The sequence below is a fragment of the Eumetopias jubatus genome, unplaced genomic scaffold, assembly GCF_037043125.1.
Source record: "Eumetopias jubatus isolate StellerSeaLion01/CBP00866 unplaced genomic scaffold, mEumJub1_p1.0 scaffold_5, whole genome shotgun sequence".
Taxonomy (NCBI): Eukaryota; Metazoa; Chordata; class Mammalia; order Carnivora; family Otariidae; genus Eumetopias; species Eumetopias jubatus.
The window spans coordinates 5,933,494-5,951,681 of NW_028274811.1; the positions used below are offsets into that span (position 1 = coordinate 5,933,494).

The window sequence follows — 18,188 nt, forward strand, 5'->3', positions numbered from 1 at the left end:
GGAAGGATAGTTCAACATGAGAAAAAAAATCAATGTAATATACCATATGAAGAGAATGAAAGGCAAAAACCCATATGTTCACATCAAATAATGCAGAAAAACATTTAACAAGATTCAACACTTTTATGATAAAAAAATCTTAATAAACTACAAATAAAAGGAAACAACTCAATAAAACAAATATGAAAAAAATCTTTCATGATAAAAAATCTTAATAAACTATGAATAAAAGGAAACCAACTCAACATAATAAAGACCAGATATGAAAAAAAAATCACAGCTAATATACAAAACAGTGAAAGACTGAAAGCTTTTCCTCTAGAAACAGGATCGAGATAAAGTTGCTTCTTCTGGTCTTTCTATTAAACATAGTACTAGAAGTCTTAGAGCAATTAGGCAAGAAAAAGAAATAAAAGGCATCCAAACTGGAAAGAAAGAAGTAGAATTATCTATTTGCAGATAGCATGATCTTATATAGAAAGCCTAAAGATTAAAAAAAAAAGTTAGAATAGCTCTTTCTCTTCAACGAGGTGGTCGAGTGGTTTGGTAGCGGCGGCCTTGCGGATTCGCGCCAGCAGACACAGAGATGCAGATCTTTGTGAAGACCCTGACGGGCAAGACCATCACCCTCAAGGTCGAGCCCAGTGACACTATTGAGAATGTCAAAGCCAAAATCCAAGACAAGGAGGGCATCCCGCCTGACCAGCAGCGTCTGATTTTTGCAGGCAAACAGCTGGAAGATGGCCGTACTCCATCAGACTATAATATCCAAAAAGAGTCCACCCTGCACTTGATGCTTTGCCTCCGGGGTGGCATCATTGAGCCTTCCCTCCGCCAGCTGGCCCAGAAATACAACTGTGGCAAGATGATCTGCCGCAAGTGTTACGCTTGCCTGCACCCCGTGCTGTCAACTGCCGCAAGAAGAAGTGCGGCCACACCAACAACCTGCGCCCCAAAAAGAAGGTCAAATAAGGCCCCTCCACCAGCTCTTCCTTTGCCCGCAGGGTAGCCTCCTGCCCGAGCCCCAAGGGCCTGGGGCCTCAATAAAGTTTCCCTTTCATTGACTGGAGCAGTAAAAAAAAAAAAAAAGGTTAGAATAAACAAGATCAGCAAAGTTGCAGAAATCAAAATCAACACATCAAAAATCAGTTGCATTTCTATACATTAACAATTTGAAGTGGAAATTAGGAACACAACTCCATTTACCACAGCACTGAAAAGAATAAATATTTAGGAAGAATCCTAACCAAAGAGGTGAAAGAATTTTACACTGAAAATGACAAAACATAAAGTAATTTTTTAAAAAACACACACAAAAAATAGATATCTTGTGTTCATGGGTTGGTAGACTTAATATTGCTAAAATGTCAATACTACCCAAAGTAATCTATGGATTCAATGCAATCTCTATCAAAATCCCAAAAGCATGTTTTTTCTTGCAGAAATAGAAAATCCATCCTAAAATCATTTGGTATCAAAATACCCCAAATAGCCAAAATAATTTTGGAAAGGAAGAACAAAGTTGGAGAATTCAACTTTGAAATTTCCTCATTTCAATAGATATTACAAAGCTAAAGAAATAGAAACAGTGTGGCACTGGTATAAAGACAGAGAGACCAGTGAATTATAACAGAGCCAGAAATAAACCCTCATGTATATGGTCAGATAATCTTCAAAATGGATGTAAAAACTACCCAATAGGGAAAGGACAGTCGCTTTAACAAATGGTGGTGAAAAAACTGGGTATCTACATGCAAAAGAATAAAGGTGGGCTCTTACCTTACATCATATACAAAAATTAACTCAAAATGTATCGAAGACCTAAACGTAAGAGTTAAAATTATAAAATTCTTCAAAGAAAACATATGGAAAAGATTCACAATACTGGATCTGACAATGATTTCTTTATTTCTCTCCTTTCTCCCTCCCTCTCTCCCTTTCTTTTTTAAGTAGGCTCCATACCCAGTGTGCAGCCCAATGCAGGGCCTGAATTCATGACCCTGAGATCAAGATCTAAGCTGAGATCAAGAATCGGACACTTAAACAACTGAGCCACCCAGGCACTCCTGGATCTGACAATGATTTCTTGACTATGATACCAAAGCACTGGCAAAAAAGCAAATATAGACAAATGGGGCTACATAAAACTTAAGCATGCATTAAAGGATACAATCAAGAGAGTGAAGGGACAACTAACAGAATATAAAAAATATTTGCAAACTATATTATTTGACAAGAAGTTAATATACAAATAACTCCTACAACTTCACAGCAAAAAAACAAGTAACCCAATAAAAAAATGCACAAAGAACCTGTGAAGACATTTCTCCAAAGAAGATATACAAATGGCCAATAAGCATATGAAATGATGCTGAGTATCACTAATCATTAGAAAAATGCAAATCACTACCACAATGAGGTATCACCTCATACCCATTAGGATGACCACTATAAAAAAACAAAAACAAAATGAAAATAAGCATATGAAATGATGCTGAGTATCACTAATCATTAGAAAAATGCAAATCACTACCACAATGAGGTATCACCTCATACCCATTAGGATGACCACTATAAAAAAACAAAAACAAAACGAAAATAAGAAATATTGGTGAGGATATGGAGAAGTTAGAATGCCTGTGAATTGCTGATAGGAATGTAAAATGGTGCAACCACTACGTAAACAGTATGGTAGTTCCTCCAAAAATTAAAAATAGAACGACCACATGATCTAGCAATCTTACTTCTGGGCATACAGTCAAAAGAATTGAAAGAAAGGTCTCCAAGAGACATCCATCTTCGTAGCAGCACTGTTCATCACAGCCAAGAGGTGGGAGCAAATCAAATGTCCACCAAAGATGAATGGCTAAAGAAAATGTGGTATATACTTAGAATGGAATATGATTCAGCCTTAAAAAGGAAGGAAATCTAGTCACATGTTATAGCATGGCTGAAACTTAAAAACGTTATGCTAAATGAAATAAACCAGTCATGAAAAAATAAATACAGTAAGAGTCTATTTATATGAGGAATCTACGGTACTTAAATTCACAGAAATAGAAAGTAGAATGATGGTTACCAGGGGAGGGAGGAGGGGGAAATGGGAAGATGATGTTTAATGGGCACAGAGTTTCAATGTTGCCAAGATAAAAAGTGCTGAAGATTGGCAGCACAGCAAGATGAGCACGCTTAACACTACTGAAAAGTGGTTAAAATAGTAAATTTTATTTTATGTTAATTTTTATAATTAAAAATACAGAAGCATTGGAGGGAGCAAGATGGCGGAGGAGTAGGAGACCTGGATTTCGTCTGGTCTCAAGAATTCAGTTGAATAGGGATCAAACCATTCTGAACACCTACAAACTCAACAGGAGATCGAAGAGAAGAATAGCAACAACGCTCTGAACAGAAAAGCGACCACCTTCTGGAAGGTAGGACGTGTGGAGAAGTGAACCCGAGGTGATATTCGGGAGGATAGACGGCGGGGGAGGGGGCCTCCGTCCGCCGTTTCTGGCAAGTGATAGAGCCGCGGAGCCCAAAATCGGAACTTTTAGAAGTCAGCTCCACTGAGGGACGTCGCTCCAGTGGCTAAGCAGGGGGTGGAACCCTCGCGGGACAGTGTGGTCTCAGGACCCTTGGGGTCACAGAAAGACTGGGGGTGCCTGAGTGCGGCAGAGCTCCCAGGTATCGGAGCAGGGAAGCTGGGTGCAGAGATGGAGCCGAGGCGCGGGCTCTCAGCTCAGGGTTGCCATAAACTGTGATCCACGGCCCAGTCGGGCCACTGCTCCTGCAGGAGGAACCTAACAAGTGGCAGAGCCGGGGAGACTCCCCTTCCTCCCCCAGGAGGAGCGGCGCGGGAGCGCACCGCAGGGATCTGCTGGGTTTGGAGACTCCACACGGGGTCGGGTGCCAGAGATAGAAACACTCCGTCACAGGCCAGGTGAGCACGGAGTGCGGCCGGAGACCGGGGAGATGGGAGTGACTGCTTTTCTCTGGGGGCGCACTGAGGAGCGGGTCCCCGAGTTCTCAGCTCCTCCAGGTGGAGATTGGGAGGCCACCATTTTCACTCCGGTCCTCCAAAGCTGTGCCAAGAGCTTGCAGGGAAAAAAGCTGAGAGCAAACCCAAGCAGATTGCTTACCCCGGACCACAAGGGCGGGGCAATTCCACCTCCAGCAAAGACATTTGGGAACCACGGCAACAGGCCCCTGAAGATCAGCAGAACAGCCAGCAAGCCAAGACCAAGTTTACCAATCAAGGAGAACAGAAGAACTCCAGCGCTAGGGGAATACTGTACATAGATTTCATGGCTTTTTTATTCATTAGTTTTTCATTAGTTTTTCAAAGTTAATTTTTTTAACTGTTTTTTTTTGTGAATTTTTCTTTTTCCCTTTTTCAACCAACATCTTATCAATCCCTTTTTTAAAAAATTTTTTTATTTTTCATTTTTAGAATCATATTTTATTCCTTCATAGTAGTTACCCTTATTTTTGGCATATATATATATATATATAAGTTGTTCTCTCTTTAAAATTTTGAGATACGGTTTCTTCTAACAGATCAAAATATACCCTAAATCACTAGTATATGGCTTTGTTCTAGTCTCCTGCCTGATAACATTCTCTCCCTTTTTTTTTCTTTTTCTTTTTTAAATCTTCTTTCTTTTTTCAAATAACTTATCTTATCAATTCCTTTTATAAAATCCTTTATAATTTTCATCTTTACAGTCATCTTCCATCCCTTCATTGTATCAACCCTTATTTTGTACATATATAAGTCTTTCTTCCCTTAAAATTTTAGGAGGCACTTTCTTCTAATAGACCAAAATACGCCCAAAATCTAGTCTGTGGCACTGATTGATGCACTAGCCTGATCATATTTGATCATATTCTGTGTTTTTTGTTTTGTTTTGTTTTGATCTTTTTCCTCTTTCTTTCCCTTTCTTTTCCCTGGTTTCAGGTCTTTTCTGATTTGCATAGAGTATATTTGCTGGGGACGTCATTAACCTGTTAGCATTTTGTTCTCTCATTCATTTATTCTCCTCTGGACAAAAAGACAAGACAAAAAAAATCACCTCAGCAAAAGAACAAGAGGTAGTACCGTCTGCCAGGGACCTACTCAATACGGACATTAGTACGTTGTCGGACCTAGCGTTCAGAATCATGATTTTAAAGATACTAGCTGGGCTTGAAAAAAGCGTGGAAGTTATTAGAGAAACCCTTTCTGGAGAAATAAAAGAACTAAAATCTAACCAAGTCGAAATCAAAAAGGCTATTGATGAGGTGCAATCAAAAATGGGGGCACTAACGGCTAGCATAAATGAAGCAGACGAGAGAATCAGCGATATAGAAGACAAAATGATGGAAAATAAAGAGGCTGAGAAAAAGAGAGAGAAACAACTACAGGATCACGAGGGCAGAATTCGAGAGATAAACTACACAATAAGATGAAACAACATTAGAATAATTGAGATCCGAGAAGAAGAAAGAGAGAGAGGGGCAGAACGTATGTTGGAGCAAATTATAGCAGAGAACTTCCCTAATGTGGGGAAGGAAACAGGCATCAAAATCCAGGAGGCGCAGAGAACCCCTCTCAAAATCAATAAAAACAGGTCAACACCCCGACATCTAATAGTAAAACTAACAAGTCTCAGAGACAAAGAGAAAATCCTGAAAGCAGCTCGGGAGAAGAGATATGTAACCAACAATGGTAGAAACATTAGATTGGCAACAGACCTATCCACAGAGACCTGGCAGGCCAGAAAGGACTGGCATGATATCTTCAGAGCACTAAACGAGAAAAATATGCAGCCAAGAATACTATACCCAGCTAGGCTGTCACTGAAAATAGGAGGAGAGATAAAAAGCTTCCAGGACAAAACAAAAACTAAAGGAATTTGCAAACATGAAACCAGTCCTAGAAGCAATATTGAAAGGGGTCCTCTAAGCAAAGAGAGAGCCTAAAAGCAGCATAGATCAGAAAGGAACACAGACAATATACAGTACCAGTCACCTTACAGGCAATACAATGGCACTAAATTCACATCTTTCAATAGTTACCCTGAATGTAAATGGGCTAAATGCCCCAATCAAAAAACACAGGCTATCAGATTGGATTAAAAAACAAGACCCATCAATATGCTGTCTGCAAGAGACTCATTTTAGACCCAAAGACATTGGGTCTAATCCCACATTGAAAGTGAGGGGGTGTAAAACCATTTACCACCAATGGACACCAAAAGGAAGCTGGGTGGCAATCCTTATATCAGACAAATTAGATTGTAAAACAAAGGCTGTAATTAGAGATGAAGAAGGACACTATATCCTACTTAAAGGGTCCATCCAACAAGAAGATCTAACAACTGTAAATATCTATGCCCCTAACATGGGAGCAGCCAATTATATAAGGCAAATAATAACAAAAGCAAAGAAACACATTGACAACAATACAATAATAGTGGGGGACTTTAACACACCCCTGACTGGAATGGACAGATCATCGAAGCAAAAGATCCACAAGGAAATAAAGACTTTAAATGACACCCTGAACCAAATGGACTTCACAACATGTTCAGAACATTCCATCCCAAAGCAACGCAATACACATTCTTCTCTAGTGCCCATGGAACATTCTTCAGAATTGATCACATCCTAGGTCACAAATCAAGGTCTCAACCGGTACCAAAAGATTGGGATTATTCCCTGCATATTTTCAGACCACAATGCTTTGAAACTAGAACTCAATCACAGGAAGAAAGTCAGAAAGAACTCAAATACATGAAGGCTAAAGAGAATCCTACTAAAGAATGAATGGGTCAACCAGGAAATTAAAGAAGAATTAAAAAAATTCATGGAAACCAATGAAAATGAAAACACAACTGTTCAGAATCTTTGGGATACAGAAAAGGCAGTCCTAAGAGGAAAGTATATAGCAATACAAGCCTTTCTCAAGAAACAAGAAAGGTCTCAAATACACAACCTAACCCTACACCTAAAGAAGCTGGAGAAAGAACAGCAAATAAAGCCTAAACCCAGCAGGAGAAGAGAAATAAAGATCAGAGCAGAAATCAATGAAATGGAAACCAGAAGAACAGTAGAACAGATCAATGAAACTAGGACCTTGGTCCTTTGAAAGAATTAACAAGATTGATAAACCCCTGGCCAGCCTTATCCAAAAGAAAAGAGAAATGACCCCAATCAACAAAATCATGAAGAGGAGAGATCACAACCAACACCAAAGAAATACAAAGAATTCTAAGAACATATTATGAGCAACTCTATGCCAGCAAATTAGATAACCTGGAAGAAATGGGTGCATTCCTAGAGATGTATCAACTACCAAAATTGAAGCAGGAAGAAATAGATATCCTGAACAGACCTATAACCACTAAGGAAACTGAAGCAGTCATCAAAAATCTCCCAACAAACAAAAGCCCAGGGCCAGATGGCTTGCCAGGGGAATTCTACCAAACATTTAAAGAAGAATTAATACCTATTCTCCTGAAACTGTTCCAAAAAAAAGAAATGGAAGGAAAACTTCCAAACTCATTTTATGAGGCCACCATTACCTTGATCCCAAAACCAGACGAAGACCCCATCAAAAAGGAGAAATACAGACCAATATCCTTGATGAAATGGATGCAAAAATTCTCACCAAAATACTAGCCAATAGGATACAACAGTAAATTAAAAGGATTATTCACCACGACCAAGTGGGATTTATCCCTGGGCTGCAATGTTGGTTCAACATCCACAAATCAATCACTTGATACAATACATTAACAAAAGAAAGAACAAGAATCATATGATCCTCTCGGGCGCATGGGTGGCTCAGTTGGTTAAGCGACTGCCTTCGGCTCGGGTCATGATCCTGGAGTCCCGGGATTGAGTCCCACATCAGGCTCCCTGCTCGGCGGGGAGTCTGCTTCTCCCTCTGACCCTCCCCCCTCTCATGTGCGCTCTCTCTCTCTAATAAATAAATAAAATCTTAAAAAAAAAAAAAGAATCATATGATCCTCTCAGTAGATGCAGAAAAAGCATTTGACAAAGTACAGCATCCTTTCTTGATCAAAACTCTTCAGAGTATAGGGATAGAGGGTACATACCTCAACATCATAAAAGCCACTTATGAAAAACCTAGAGCGAATATCATTCTCAATGGGAAAAAGCTGAGAGCTTTTCCCCCCAGGTCAGGAACATGGCAGGGATGTCCACTTTCACCACTGCTATTCAACATAGTATTAGAAGTCCTAGCCACAGCAATCAGACAACACAAAGAAATCAAAGGCATCCAAATCGGCAAAGAGGAAGTCAAACTCTCACTCTTTGCAGATGATATGATACTGTATGTGGAAAACCCAAAAGACTCCACCCCAAAACTGCTAGAACTCATACAGGAATTCAGTAAAGTAGCAGGACATAAAATCAATGCACAGAAATCAGTGGCATTCCTACACACCAACAACAAGACAGAAGAGAGACAAATCAAGGAGTCGATCGCATTTACAATTGCACCCAAAACTGTAAGATACCTAGGAATAAATTTAACCAAAGAGGCAAAGGATCTGTACTCAGAAAACTATAAAATACTCATGAAAGAAATTGAAGACACAAAGAAATGGAAAAACGTTCCATGCTCATGGATTGGAAGAACAAACATTGTGAAGATGTCAATGCTACCTAGAGCAATCTACACATTCAATGCAATCCCCATCAAAATACCATCCACTTTTTTCAAAGAAATGGAACAAATAATCCTAAAATTTGTATGAAACCAGAAGAGACCCCGAATAGCCAGAGGAATGTTGAAAAAGAAAAGCAAAGCTGGTGGCATCACAATTCCAGACTTCCAGCTCTATTACAAAGCTGTCATCATCAAGACAGTATGGTACTGGCACAAAAACAGACACATAGATCAATGGAACAAAATAGAGAGCCCAGAAATGGACCCTCAACTCTACAGTCAACTCATCTTTGACAAAGCAGGAACGAATGTCCAATGGAAAAAAGACAGTCTCTTCAACAAATGGTGTTGGGAAAATTGGACAGCCACATTTAGAAGAATGAAACTGGACCATTCCCTTACACCACACACAAAAATAGACTCCACATGGTTGAAAGACCTAAACGTGAGACAGGAGTCCATCAAAATCCTAAAGGAGAACACAGGTAGCAACCTCTTCGACCTCAGCCGCGGCAACTTCTTCCTAGAAACAGCACCAAAGGCAAGGGAAGCCAGGGAAAAATGAACTATTGGGATTTCATCAAGATAAAAAGTTTTTGCACAGCAAAGAAACAGTCCACAAAACCAAAAGACAACCGACAGAATGGGAGAAGATATTTGCAAATGACATATCGATAAAGGGCTAGTATCCAAAATCTATAAAGAACTTATCAAACTCAACACCCAAAGAACAAATAATCAAATCAAGAAATGGGCAGAAGGCATGAACAGACATTTTTCCAAAGAAGACATCCAAATGGCCAACAGACACATGAAAAAGTGTCCAACATCGCTCGGCATCAGGGAAATCCAAATCAAAACCTCAATGAGATACCACCTCACACCAGTCAAAATGGCTAAAATTAACAAGTCAGGAAACGACAGATGTTGGCGGGGATGCGGAGAAAGGGGAACCCTCCTACTGTTGGTGGGAATGCAAGCTGGTGCAACCACTCTGGAAACAGTATGGAGGTTCCTCAAACAGTTGAAAATAGAGCTACCATATGACCCAGCAATTGCACTATTGGGTATTTACCCAAAGATACAAATGTAGGGATCCGAAGGGGTACGTGCACCCCAATGTTTATAGCAGCAATGTCCACAATAGCCAAACTGTGGAAATAGCCAAGATGGCCATCGACAGATGAATGGATATAGAAGATACGGTATATATATATATATATGTATGTGGTATATACACACATATATGTATATATATATATATATACACATACAGTGGAATATTATATATTGTATTATATATATATTGTATACTATATATATTATTTATTACACACACACACACAGACACACACAAATGGAATATTATGCAGCCATCAAAAGGAATGAGATCTTGCCATTTGCGAGGACGTGGATGGAACTGGAGGGTGTTATGCTGAGCAAAATAAGTCAATCAGAGAAAGACATGTATCATATGACCTCACTGATATGAGGAATTCTTAATCTTAGGAAACAAACTGAGGGTTGCTGGAGTGGTGGGTGGTGGAAGGGATGGGGTGACTGGGTGATAGACATTGGGGAGGGTATGTGCTATGGTGAGCGCTGTGAATTGTGTAAGATTGTTGAATCACAGACCTGTACCTCTGAAACAAGTAATACATTATATGTTATAAAAAAAAAAAAAGAAGATAGCAGCAGGGGAAGAATGAAGGGGAGGAAACTGGAGGGGGAGACTATGGACTCTGAAAAACAATCTGTGGGTTCTAGAGGGGAGGGGGGTGGGGGGATGGACCTGGTGATGGGTATTAAAGAGGGCACGTTCTGCATGGAGCACTGGGTGTTATACGCAAACAATGAATCATGGAACACTACATCAAAAACTAATGAAATAATGTATGGTAATTAACATAATAATAATAATAATAAAAAGTAACTGACACTAACCAATCTATCACCAATAATGACAGATTTCAATGTATCTCTTTCAGAGATTAATGATCAAGCAGACAAAATTCCTGAGACTTGAACAGCAGAACTGACATTTTGAGTCGATCTTATATAAACAGCAATGATGTCAGCAAGATGGCAGAACAGAAAATCCCCAGCTTGTGTCTCCCTACACAAAGATCTAGCAGCCAACTGTGGAAAAAGTGCTTTTGTAGGCGCTTTGGGATCCAGATAGAAGGCTTCAAAACCCAGATGAACCCCAAGACCAAGGGTCTCTTCTTTGAAAAGATAGGCCAACACTCTGGTTGCAAGCTCACCAAATGTGACCTGTCCTCTCATCCACAAGTAGCCCCAACTCGCTAGGGACTCAGCTCTAGGTCTACTTGGTCCTCTTCTTGCAACCAGTGCCATGTGCCAGGAAACTCCGGAAGAGCCACACTGTACACACCCCTGTAACAGGCCTGCCAGCCTTGGACCAGACTATGGATCCCAGTGAAGCTCTGTGTCCAAGCTCTAGCCCTGCCCTTAGTCCTGCTCACTCAGGAACCCAGCAATCCCCATCCATGCCTCTGGTATTGGGCCTGCCAATGTCAGTGTCAGCTATGGACCCTTAAGCGGCCCGGAGACTTGGTTTCAGCCTCTCTCTGCCAGTCTAGGGAAAGCCCAGGGGACCAGGAGGAGACACACCTATCCAAGACCTGGGAGGCGGACCTGCTCACCTTAGTCCCAGCTGTGGACCCTGAAGCAGAACTGTGATCCAGCTCCAGCCTTGCTTAGATGTGCTCGTAAAGGGAGTCACATCTACCTGGGGAACCACATCTGTCTGCAGAAAGTATTAAACATAACGAAAATGATTGATCAATTACACCACGTTTAAACTAAGAACTTCTTGGTTCATCAGGAGAAACTCATAAATAGAAAAAGCTATCTGTAACAGATACAAGGGATTAGTATCTAGGAGATATAAAGAATTTAAGACATATAAAATCACAGGAACAATTAAGAAAAACATAATTAACACAACAGGGAAATGGGCGAAAGGATATCAGGAGGCACTTCTCAAAGGAAATACAAACAGCACACAAACATGCAAAGACAGTCAATCTCATTACTATTCAGGAAATAAAAATTTTAACCACAATTGAGATATCACTTTGCATATACTAGTTTGGCAATTTTTTTTTTTTTTTTAGTTTCAGAGGTAGAGTTTAGTGATTCATCAGTTGCATAAAACACCCAGTGCTGATTACATCAAGTGCCCTCCTTAATGCCCATCACCCCAGTTACCCCATCCCCCCACCCCCCTCCCCTCCAGCAACCCTGTTTGTTTCCTAGAGTTAAGAGTCTCTTATGGTTTGTCTCCCTCTCTGATTTTGTCTTATTTTATTTTTCCCTCCCTTCCCCTATGATCCTGTTTTGCTTCTTAAATTCCACATATAATTGACTTTCTCTGACTGACTTATTTCACTTAGTATAATACCCTCTAGTTCCATCCATATCATCACAAATGGTAAGATTTCATTCTTTTTGATGGCTGCATAATATTCCATTTTGTGGGGGGGGTATATACCACATCTTCTTTATCCTTTCACCTGTCGATGGACTTCTGGGCTCTTTCCATACTTCGGCTATTGTGGACATTGCTGCTATAAACACTGGGGTGCATGTGCCCCTTCAAATCACTATGTGTGTATCCTTTGGATAAATACCTAGTAGTGTAATTGCTGGGTCATAGGGTAGCTCTATTTTTCACTTTTTGAGGAATATCCATACTATTTTCCAGAGTGGCTGCACCAGCTTGCATTCTAGGTTAGGAAAAATTTTAAGACACACATTATCAGGTGTTGGAAAAGTCAATGAGTAATATTAGAAGCCCCATACTGCTGAAGGGAGTGTAAATAATGCATTCGTATCTACTAAAGTTGAACACACCCAAACCTACCTACCCAGAAATCCACCCCAGGTATTTACCCTGGAGCAGGCATTCTCAGCCTTAGCACTGGTACCTGGAGCTCAACAATTCTTTAGTGTGTGAGAGGGATGGAGGACATGGGGAAGGCTGTCCTGTGCATCACAGAATGTTTAGCAGCACGGGTAGACTCTACCGGTTAGATACAGTAGCTCCCCACTTGCCAGGTATGACAACCAAAAGTGTCTCCCTGTCTCCTCCACACCCATTTTTCCCCTCCCTATGCCACACCACCCTATTCGATCACCACTGCTCTAATGGAACTACTGTACCTGTGCACCCGAGACCAGAATAAGAATGCCCACTCCAACACTGTTTATTTACAGTAGCAGAAACCAGAGACAGCCCCAATGGCCACCACTGGAACGGATGCAGTACCATCCAACAGAAAAACTGAAATGAAGAACTTCAGCCACACATCCCACTGAATGAATCGCAAAAATACACTGAGCAAAACACCCCAGAAAGCTTGCTACATGCTTCATTTTATAAGGACCAAAAAGTTAAAACAAAACATATATATATATAATCTGCAAACACATACACATGGTAAAACTATAAAGAAAAGCAAGGAAATGATTAAAAGGAACTTCAGGATAGTGGTTACCTCTGAAGAGAAAAGATGCAATTGGAGCAGACACACAGAGGATTTCTAAGGTTTTAGTAAAGTTCTATTTCTTAAACTGAGTGGGATAGTCAGAGTTGTTTCATTATTCCGGCTCATATGCATTTTATATGTATTTTTGCACACTCAAACATGCACACACAAAGGCACTGGGATACTTGCACACACGTGAGCAAACACTACTGGGGTAACCTGCTCAGTGCCCCTCAGGTGGGCAGCGGTCTGCAGTGATAAGGGAGTGGCAAGCAGAAAGTGTTCATCTGGGGTGTTCCAGAACACATGTATCTTGCACAGCGGGTGGAAGAAAATTAGAAAACAGTCATGTCCCCACTCTACAGTCTCACGAAGAACCTGCTTACAGAACCCTTATTTCCCAAAGCCCAGCCTGCCCACATCGCAGCTTGTGCACCGGCGTCTGTCACCACCTTACCTCCTCCTCTGCTCTGCTTGATGCTGCATGTAACTTCCCCTACAGCTTTTGAGAAAAGCTCACTGCCCAACCAGACCACAAGATGCAGCATCCTGGAAATGAACCCCCACGGGCCCTCAGGGAATCTGAGTATGTGACTATGACCTCTTTGGGTCTCCCACCTCCCTTCCCTGCAGACCTTCCTGAGTACTCAGGCAGGCTGGCTGTAGATGCTAGGTGTCTAAAGAGTGGGAGAAAGACCTGGTCCTTCAAACTCTCTCCCCACTTCCCATTCACAAGTCAGCAGCCTGGTAAGAATGTAGATGACAGGGCCACCAGTGGTGAGCTCTGTGACTACAGGCAGATCACTGACCTTGTCTCACCTATAAAATGGGATCTTCGAGGTACCAATCCTAGTAGGGTTGTTGTGAGTACAAGAATCAGTGCATGTGAAGCTCTATAAGCATTAGCTATCATTTCAGATCCACAACCCCTCACCCACAATTCTCGCAAGTCAAAAGTGCTGGGAAAACTGAATACTTCTTCAAAATTCAGCAAAACTCTGGTAGCAAAATCTAAAATGATGGGAGGCTCTTTGCAATGTCTATTTCTATTCTTAACTGTAGATATCCATACATTTTGCTACAGAAATTCTGTGTTTGATTAGGAGTGCTTTAGTATGACTTTGATAAACATAAAAATAACAAACACGTCTGGCCAGTTTGGGGTCAGAGAGTGTGACCTCCTGTGCTACCATTTCAGCCAGGCCCACCTCATCCCCTTTTTCTCTGTTGTGCCCCAGGCCCTCCTCTTCCATTCACCAGCACTCAGTGACAGCCCCCACCCAGTCATTGTGACATGGGCCCATCCTTACACCCAGCTGAGAACCTCTCCAGGTCACAATTGCAAGAGTCCTGGAATTAGGTCAAGGCCACCAACCAGCCTGGTCCCCAGGGCTCCCCCACCCAGTCCCTGCCTCTGCTCATCCTTCTCCAAGTCAAGGGTTCCTCTCATACGGCTTTCACCTTGATTACCACATGCTGACCTCACCATGTGCCCCATGGCCAGGCAGTTGCAGAATTTATTCACCTTTATATCCCCAGAAGCCAACACAGCTCCTCACATGCCCCCAGTGAATACCTGCTGAACTGAACAACTCACACCACAGAGCAAGTGGCCATAGTTCAGGGAACCCAATCTACCTCCTCCTCCATCAGGCCTTCATTTCCATTTCACCTACAGACTTTGAGTCAGCTATTTAGAATAGAACTAGGAACTACTGATATTTGCTTGACCCTAACCAAAATATATTTGTAAAGATTCTCTGAAACCATGCACAGGAAATGGAGAGTAGGAGAGAGCCTGTCAATGAAGTCAGTTAACACAGTGGATTCAACCAGGACAGAAAGAGAAGCTAAGCAGCAAGAACAGCAGAAGCTACTTCTCCCTTTCAATGCTCCTCTGGCTGTTCTCTCTAGGTTCTCCATCCCCTCCTGTGTGGCTCCCTCTTGCCCTGCCTGACAGCACCAACAGAGAAATGGAACAAGAGTATGCAGTGCCCCTATATGCTAAGCAAATTCCCAACAACAATAACATTCAGATAGAGGCTGTTAAGCAACCGTATTAAGTACCCCAACACTTCCTCATTCATTTGGAAAACATCAAAAGTGTCTACCAGGTGCTAACCATGTATGTATAAAATTGCCACTTTAACAGGGCTACCAAGCAGAGATGGTAGAGATTAGGATCTGCAAAACAGGACATGGACCTAGTTAGGGAGGTCACAGAAAACTTCCCTAAGGAAAAGATGACTAGATGGAGATGTGCAAGAAGAGTTAAGAATTCCCTGAGTAGACAGGGAACAGAATCCCTGTAGGGGAAACAGCAAACAAGGAGAAAAGCAAAGCCGTTAGAGCAGAGCAGGGAACCTGAGGGAGAGGGTACAAGAAGAGGCTGGACCAGCCATTTCAGGGCTTTGAGGGCACCACTAAGAAGACTCACCTTTGTCCTACAGCACAGGGAAGTTTTATTTATTTATTTTTGCATCTTTAATTTTAAGTTTTTATTTTTTTAAAGATTTTATTTATTCATTTGAGACACAGAGATAGAGGGAGAAAGAGAGCATGAGCAGGGAGAGAGGCAGAGGGAGAGGGAGAAGCAGGCTCCCCGCTGAGCCAGGAGCCCAATGTAAGGCTCGATCCCAGGACCCTGGGACCATAACCTGAGCCGAAGGCAGACACTTAACCTGAGCCACCCAGGCACCCCTTAAGTTTTTATTTTAATCCTAGTCAACATACAGTGTTATATTAGTTTCACGTACAGAGTGATTCAATAATTCTATGTATCACCTGATGCTCACCAAAAGTGCTCTCCTTAATCGCCATCACCTATTTAACCCATGCCCCCACTTCCATCCCCTCCAGTAACCATCAGTTTGTTCTCTATAGTTAATGGTCTATATCTTAATTTATCTCCCCCTTTTTTTTTTAGTAAAGGGAAATTTTAAAAGATTACAGACAGAGTATGACACAATCACTTGTACATTTTAATAAGCTTAGTCTGACTGTGGTGTGGACAACTGAGTGAGGGCACCAAAGCAAGCACAGGGAGACAAAATGTAGGATGGTGGTTCCCATGGAGAAAAGTGGGGCAGCCCAGGGAGGGTTCAAAAAGGAAACCAAGTCTGGATTGACTAGGGGTAGGGAAAGAGCTCATCAGGGAGGCCTTCCCCAGGAGTGGCTGAGTGGCTAGGGTAGGGTGGTATCATTCACAGAATCTGGGGGCACTAGAAGAGGACCAGATGTGAGTGAGCTGAGATATACTCATATTGAGACAGAAATGCTTTTGAGATAGCCCATAAAGGTATCGTGTACGCCACAGGCTATGTGAGTCTGGAACAGAGAAATGGCCTGGGCTGGAATCATCACCGAGTGAGTTTTCTGAGGATTTGGGGTATGCTCAAAACCACAAGAATCCTTGAAGCCACAAGAGATCACCCAGGGAAAATACCCAGACTGAAAGAGAAGATGGCCAAGGAGGGCATCTTCAGAGATATCAGGACAGAAGAAGGTAGGCCTGAGAAGCAGGAGGAGAACCAGGTGAGGCTGACCGGCTAGGACTAGGTGGGTCAAGGCACAGAGGGGGACCACGAGCGCCAAAGCTGCCCGAGGCCCTGCTGGACATTCTCTATTGGGCCTGGCACAGAGGAAGGAAAGACCCTTTGACTTGAGACCTGGTGCTTCCAAGGCCACTCTGAAGGATCTTGGCGGGGAGAGAGGGGGGGCCTCCACTGTTTAAAATGTAAATTTTTCCAGTGAGACAACACAACTAAATGCAACTAAATCCTGACTTGGATCCTATCCCACAGAAAGGAAATGGGTGAGAGGAGCAGGCCAATCCGAATAAAAACTGTAGATAAAGTGTCCTAGTTTTCCTGTTCTGTTAAATTAGATGTTAACATTTGGGGAGCCTAAAGGAATAAAAGGTGAGAATACTTTGTACTAGTTTCTAAACATTTTTTTAAATTCTGAAATTATTTCAAAAAGAATAAAAAAAAGACATTTTATAAATGTAAACGCCTCAAAGTTGAGCCACGTGCAAAACGGCTCCGGAAAAGCCTTTGTGAGACAGCGGTCCCCTTCCCCCCTGCCCCAATCACAACACCAAACGGAAAAAGGGAGAGGAAAACAAAAGACACTCCCACTCCGCAATCGCAGGGGCAGGCAGGAGCGACAGAAGCGCCCGAGACCCGCTGCATCCGCACGTCGCAGAGCCACCCCTTCCCTGAGGGTGCGTGGCACGCGATCTGCGCCCCACCAGGCCCCACCGCAGCCCCGACTCCGCCCACAGGTCCCGGCCCCTGTTCCCCAGGGCATCCTGCGTCAGAGCACCCTGGCTGCCCAAAGGTTCTCAGGTCGCCCTGGCTGAGTCCGCAGCGCCCGGCCCGCCTCCCCGCCCCGCTGCAGGAGCGCCACTGCCGGCCCCTAGCAGCTTGGTGCCCAGGAGCCCATTGTCCCTGAACCAGTCCCTCCCGCCCACCATCCGCGCACGGCACGGAGGGCCCCCGCCTCGGGCACCGTTGAGAAAACGCAACGCCAGGCCCTGCCTCTCACACACCCAAACCAGGGCAGGTCAGCGACTCGAGCGGGCCGACGCCTACCTCCGCGCTCCGGGCGGCCGAAGTCTGGGCGAGCTGCGCGCGACGCAGCGCGGCGCAACGAACCCCAAGTGCCCGACCGCGAGAGGTGGGACGTCGCGGCCGCGCAACGTCCGGCACCAGAGCGCTCGCGGCGCCCGGGCTCGCCTTCTGTGTCCCGCCCCGACCACGCCCCGGCCACGCCCCCGACCCGAGCAACCACCGAGAGGCCCGGGCCTCCGCGGAACCTAGAGGGAACTGGGAAGTACCTCCGCGGGTTGGTAAGAGCGGCAGAAGTGTCCGCGGAATTGCACGCCGGCTCCTCTCACCCAGCTCACTCCCGAAGTAGCTGAGACACGTTTGTCGCTCGTACTCGCAAAGGCACGAAGCCATTTTTCGCTCTATGATGGTGGTTCTGTAAAC

At 43.1% G+C, this 18,188-nt stretch overlaps 1 protein-coding gene and 1 pseudogene across 2 annotated transcripts in view; one reads left to right on the forward strand and one right to left on the reverse strand.

Moving 5' to 3' along the window:
* The window catches only part of PGBD2 (piggyBac transposable element derived 2), a 32,769-nt gene extending 14,890 nt beyond the window's left edge, over positions 1-17,879 (reverse strand). For both annotated transcript variants that reach the window (XM_028092344.2, XM_028092345.2), the window contains exon 1: positions 17,790-17,879. The gene's annotated coding sequence lies outside the window, so the exon portion shown is untranslated. The remainder of the gene's footprint in view (positions 1-17,789) is intronic.
* On the forward strand, positions 544-994 carry LOC114200299 (ubiquitin-ribosomal protein eL40 fusion protein pseudogene; annotated as a pseudogene).
* Positions 17,880-18,188: the final 309 nt, after the last annotated feature.